Raw genomic sequence first — 5,000 nt, 5'->3', positions numbered from 1 at the left:
CGCAGTCGCAAAAAACGCTGGGCACATATATGTCTCGGAAGAGTAACGACAGTCAGTCTCCTGCGTGGGAAGAGTCTTTCTAGGCCCTGACCCACGGGAAGGGTGTAGCTTCCCCCATCCCGGACATTTGACGTCGTCACACTACCGGTATTGACTAATAGACTGACTGCTGATAATCATTAGCCATACACTGGGGGAAACGGCCGACAGGGGCGGCAACATAGTGGAGCCGTAGTGTCACTAATGTACAGAGATAGAACAGTTTCGACTGGAACCAGAGTAACCGTATACACGGCACTGATTAGTAATAGATGCAGAGCCATCAGAATACAGATAATATATACAACCGTCCCTATACATGCTGAAAGACTCTGCACACAATGAGAACCACACGTCAGCCAGACACTCTTATCACACACTACTCTCTTATCACACACTACTCTCTGCCTGTAACAGGCACACACACAATATCTAACCACCAGCATGGAAGAACATCCAGTGCATCCTCTCCGCCACATGACACAATCCACACTATCATTACCAGACCGGGAGGTCCACCCAGAAAACACAATATCCCACCCTTCCGACATCCGCACATTGCTCAGCTAAGCCACGAACACCCACACATGTCCTACACAGGGGTGCACCCAACATCACAATACTGCCTCCTGTCACAGCACACAAACAATGGCAGGAATGAAAGACACAGATCTGCCACAACCATGGAATCGGAGCGCCGCCTGTCATGAGCCAAAAGTGCATCCTGACGTGACAAATCGGATAATGCCGCAGGCATCCAATTACGATAATCACTATCAACGAACCTGCCGCCCCCCCCCCCCCAAATACACCTTTCCCTACAACAATGTGTATCTGAACCTAAGCTATATTGTACCTTAACCTAACCTATATCGTACCTTAACCTAACCTATATCGTACCTTAACCTAACCTATATCGTACCTTAACCTAACCTATATCGTACCTTAACCTAACGTATATCGTACCTTAACCTAACCTATATCGTACCTTAACCTAACCTATATCGTACCTTAACCTAACGTATATCGTACCTTAACCTAACCTATATCGTACCTTAACCTAACCTATATCGTACCTTAACCTAACCTATATCGTACCTTAACCTAACCTATATCGTGCCTTAACCTAACCTACGTTGTGCCTTAACCTAACCTACGTTGTGCCTTAACCTAACCTACGTTGTGCCTTAACCTAACCTACGTTGTGCCTTAACCTAACCTACGTTGTGCCTTAACCTAACCTACGTTGTGCCTTAACCTAACCTACGTTGTGCCTTAACCTAACCTACGTTGTGCCTTAACCTAACCTACGTTGTGCCTTAACCTAACCTACGTTGTGCCTTAACCTAACCTACGTTGTGCCTTAACCTAACCTACGTTGTGCCTTAACCTAACCTACGTTGCGCCTTAACCTAACCTAATTTGTGCCTTAACCTAACCTAATTTGTGCCATAACGTAACCCATGTTGTGCCTTAACGTAACCCATGTTGTGCCTTAACGTAACCCATGTTGTGCCTTAACGTAACCCATGTTGTGCCTTAACGTAACCCATGTTGTGCCTTAACGTAACCCATGTTGTGCCTTAACGTAACCCATGTTGTGCCTTAACGTAACCCATGTTGTGCCTTAACCTAACCCATGTTGTGCCTTAACCTAACCCATGTTGTGCCTTAACCTAACCCATGTTGTGCCTTAACGTAACCCATGTTGTGCCTTAACGTAACCCATGTTGTGCCTTAACCTAACCCATGTTGTGCCTTAACCTAACCCATGTTGTGCCTTAACCTAACCCATGTTGTGCCTTAACCTAACCCATGTTGTGCCTTAACCTAACCCATGTTGTGCCTTAACCTAACCCATGTTGTGCCTTAACCTAACCCATGTTGTGCCTTAACCTAACCTATAATGTGCCTTAACCTAACCTATAATGTGCCTTAACCTAACCTAAAGTGCGCCGTAACCTAAACTATATTGCGCCTTAACCTGACGCACGTTGTCGCTGAACCTGCTCTGTAATTGTTATGCAACCCGTTAAATTGGTGTAGTGTTGCCTAACCGCAACCCTCGCAATATAGTTCCCTACTCGCACTGCCCGGTCCCCTGTGTATCGCGTCATGTTAAACACCTTGCAGGTGTTGCTGACTTTCCACATGCTCCTGCTATACACTGTAGTGTGGATAGCAGCAGGACGTACATGCCGCCCCCCCCCTTCCCCCCTGCCTTCGCAAGCTGGTCGGTGAGAAGTTTGCATGTTCAATGCCCTTCGCATGCCGACGTACTCAGCCTACGTTGTGGTACGGCCTGTCACCTGTCCGCCGATGTACGCAAAACCCACAAACTGTACTGCACATTGGTCCGTATGTACTGAATGATACATCGTGGCACATGTGACCGTATGACGACTGCGCCTAGCAACGGCGGACCATACAGTCCAAATATTGTGCACGCAGCTACGTGTCGTCTCCCTATAAGAGCTGGATTGCAGTGTGGTACGCCATACAGACGTGTGGGAGGAACGGACGCCCTGGATGGCGATCAGCATGAGCAGTCTGTTGATGTAGTGGAGCGTGTATTCGGACGTAGTCGTCTCTTCTCACACACCGTGATAGCATGTTGCACCGCGTTCCACATCTGCGACATGCTGCAGAGGCGGGCTGACAGTCGTTCGCGCAATGGACACCGCATACGTACGGGGTCTACCTTCCACGTGTTCTCTAGGCGTGCACATGTTGTTGCGTCTATGTGGGCAGACGTAGTGTGTTGTGACACCTGACACAGGCATGCAATACTCGTTGCAAATGGCGATGGACGTGTACGTTTGCTGGTGACGTTACGCAAATGAACAACTGGTAACCCGTTGTGGTGCGGTTGTTCTCGCTAGAGGTGAATCAGTGTTGGCGACGATCGGTCGAGCTATTAACCGGTTGTTTCAGGGAGACCCACCATGCCCACGAACGTGAAAGGGGACCCACCATGCCCACGAACGTGAAAGGGGATCTGGGTGTGAGGCGATACGCGGCGGTGGCTGGGTGGGACCGTCCCCGGCCGGTGAGGGGGGGCCGCCCGGCGTGCTGGCAGCGCGGTGCGTGGGCGCACGCGCCACAGCCGGCTGGTGGGGGCGGCCAGTGGCAGGCGCGCCGGCCGACGGACGCGGCAGGCGGCGCAGCTGCGCGCCGGCGCCCCCTGCTCGCGGCGCCTTGCGGCCAAAGTAGGTCCTCGCGGGCCCGGTGCGAAGCGCGGTGGCCATCTGCAGTGTGCTGGTCCGATTGAGGACTTTGTGCGCTGAGGATGCGCCGCCGCCCGGCGCTCGGCGCCGCGACGCCGTCTGCTGCTCGGTCGCCCCAGCGGTTCTCGCAGGTGGTTTGTATCGCAGCTGTGCGGACGTGTTGGCGCGTGCGCTGTGCTGGGAGAGTTCGCTTCGGCACCCAAGTGGGGCTTTTGTCCTTCTGTGGCGCTGGCGTTGGAGCTGCCGGTCACCGTAGGTTGCGCGTGTTGTCTCCCGCCGGCAATGCCACGACAGCACGCTCCCGGGCCTCTGTCGGCAGCGGCAAGCTCAGTTGGGAGCACGGGTGGTCGCACCTAAAGCGTCTACTCGCCTAACTCCGGGCGATTGCGCCTCTCTCGAACCCGACCAAGTACTTAGGACGGCGCTGCGCGCCGCCGGGACCTGAGAGGGTTTCGAGGTGTGTTGTGCAGGGGAGCTCAGCCTCCTCCTGTTTGCAGAATAATTGAGCGGACGCTTGCGTGTTCGCGCGGGCCCCCGGGACACACTCCCGGGCGGCCGGCTGCTCAGCTCTAGTTGACGCAGCTCCCTGGTTGATCCTGCCAGTAGTCATATGCTTGTCTCAAAGATTAAGCCATGCATGTCTCAGTACAAGCCGCATTAAGGTGAAACCGCGAATGGCTCATTAAATCAGTTATGGTTCCTTAGATCGTACCCACGTTACTTGGATAACTGTGGTAATTCTAGAGCTAAAACATGCAAACAGAGTCCCGACCAGAGATGGAAGGGACGCTTTTATTAGATCAAAACCAATCGGTCGGCTCGTCCGGTCCGTTTGCCTTGGTGACTCTGAATAACTTTGGGCTGATCGCACGGTCCTCGTACCGGCGACGCATCTTTCAAATGTCTGCCTTATCAACTGTCGATGGTAGGTTCTGCGCCTACCATGGTTGTAACGGGTAACGGGGAATCAGGGTTCGATTCCGGAGAGGGAGCCTGAGAAACGGCTACCACATCCAAGGAAGGCAGCAGGCGCGCAAATTACCCACTCCCGGCACGGGGAGGTAGTGACGAAAAATAACGATACGGGACTCATCCGAGGCCCCGTAATCGGAATGAGTACACTTTAAATCCTTTAACGAGTATCTATTGGAGGGCAAGTCTGGTGCCAGCAGCCGCGGTAATTCCAGCTCCAATAGCGTATATTAAAGTTGTTGCGGTTAAAAAGCTCGTAGTTGGATTTGTGTCCCACGCTGTTGGTTCACCGCCCGTCGGTGTTTAACTGGCATGTATCGTGGGACGTCCTGCCGGTGGGGCGAGCCGAAGGCGTGCGACCGCCTCGTGCGTGCTCGTGCGTCCCGAGGCGGACCCCGTTGAAATCCTACCAGGGTGCTCTTTATTGAGTGTCTCGGTGGGCCGGCACGTTTACTTTGAACAAATTAGAGTGCTTAAAGCAGGCAAGCCCGCCTGAATACTGTGTGCATGGAATAATGGAATAGGACCTCGGTTCTATTTTGTTGGTTTTCGGAACCCGAGGTAATGATTAATAGGGACAGGCGGGGGCATTCGTATTGCGACGTTAGAGGTGAAATTCTTGGATCGTCGCAAGACGAACAGAAGCGAAAGCATTTGCCAAGTATGTTTTCATTAATCAAGAACGAAAGTTAGAGGTTCGAAGGCGATCAGATACCGCCCTAGTTCTAACCATAAACGATGCCAGCCAGCGATCCGCCGCAG

At 52.6% G+C, this 5,000-nt stretch overlaps 1 non-coding gene across 1 annotated transcript in view; it reads left to right on the top strand.

Moving 5' to 3' along the window:
- The first annotated feature begins 3,849 nt into the window (after nt 1-3,849).
- The window catches only part of LOC126435892 (small subunit ribosomal RNA), a 1,909-nt gene continuing 758 nt past the window's right edge, over nt 3,850-5,000 (top strand). Inside the window, exon 1 of the ribosomal RNA XR_007580268.1 lies at nt 3,850-5,000. This exon is cut by the window's right edge and continues 758 nt beyond it. This is a non-coding gene — a ribosomal RNA (small subunit ribosomal RNA).

Source organism: Schistocerca serialis, unplaced genomic scaffold (assembly GCF_023864345.2).
Source record: "Schistocerca serialis cubense isolate TAMUIC-IGC-003099 unplaced genomic scaffold, iqSchSeri2.2 HiC_scaffold_1223, whole genome shotgun sequence".
Classification (NCBI taxonomy): domain Eukaryota; kingdom Metazoa; phylum Arthropoda; class Insecta; order Orthoptera; family Acrididae; genus Schistocerca; species Schistocerca serialis.
Note: the sequence above shows the minus strand (reverse complement) of the source record. Positions and strands in the feature narration are given on the sequence as shown.